Here is a 754-nt window from a genome sequence, read left to right as displayed (position 1 = left end):
ATCCTCAGGCTAGTTTAGTACATTTACTACTAGCCTGGTCTCAACAGTACTATCCCCAGGCTAGTTTAGTACATTTACTACTAGCCTGGTCTCAACAGTACTATCCCCAGGCTAGTTTAGTACATTTACTACTAGCCTGGTCTCAACAGTACTATCCCCAGGCTAGTGTGGTGCATTTACTACTAGCCTGGTCTCAACAGTACTATCCCCAGGCTAGTGTGGTACATTTACTACTAGCCTGGTCTCAACAGTACTATCCCCAGGCTTAATGTTCATCCCTGATTTAAAAAGAGAAAACATTAAAAACAGTTGATAGTTAAAAGCTTGGTTTGTTTAATGCCAGAATCATTATTTTACAGTTTAAACAATTCAATGTTTTTGCATTTCTTTTTTTTTCTTTTTTTACAATGTGTACCACATGTATGTCTGCATCATACAACAGCAGCACCTAGTTGTCATAATGTATATACACTGTAGATAGAGGAATTAGGGTTAAAGGTTAAAGAGAGGAGACAGGAAGAGCTATTGGGGCGGAGGCTTTATAAAACAAAAACAGAAATACACATGAATCCAGTAAGGATTTTGCTGAACGAACACACACACACACAGCCACAGCCACACACACACACACAGCCACACGTGCTGGCGTACACACACCCCAGGACTTCCCGCTGTGCCAGAGATAGCAGCTTCCTCAAAGGCAAAGACAAGTCACGCACACACTTAGTGCCAGTTGTGTCCAACACACGCGCAT

At 41.9% G+C, this 754-nt stretch overlaps 1 protein-coding gene across 1 annotated transcript in view; it reads right to left on the bottom strand.

Moving 5' to 3' along the window:
• Window positions 1-309: 309 nt before the first annotated feature.
• LOC120037114 (UPF0472 protein C16orf72 homolog) overlaps window positions 310-754 on the bottom strand; it is a 7,505-nt gene continuing 7,060 nt past the window's right edge. Inside the window, exon 4 of the mRNA XM_038983290.1 lies at window positions 310-754. This exon is cut by the window's right edge and continues 772 nt beyond it. The gene's annotated coding sequence lies outside the window, so the exon portion shown is untranslated.

The sequence above is a fragment of the Salvelinus namaycush genome, unplaced genomic scaffold (assembly GCF_016432855.1).
Source record: "Salvelinus namaycush isolate Seneca unplaced genomic scaffold, SaNama_1.0 Scaffold1575, whole genome shotgun sequence".
In the NCBI taxonomy this organism is placed as follows: Eukaryota; Metazoa; Chordata; class Actinopteri; order Salmoniformes; family Salmonidae; genus Salvelinus; species Salvelinus namaycush.
The sequence above is the reverse complement of the archived record's forward strand: the minus strand, read 5'-3'. Positions and strand labels throughout refer to the sequence as shown.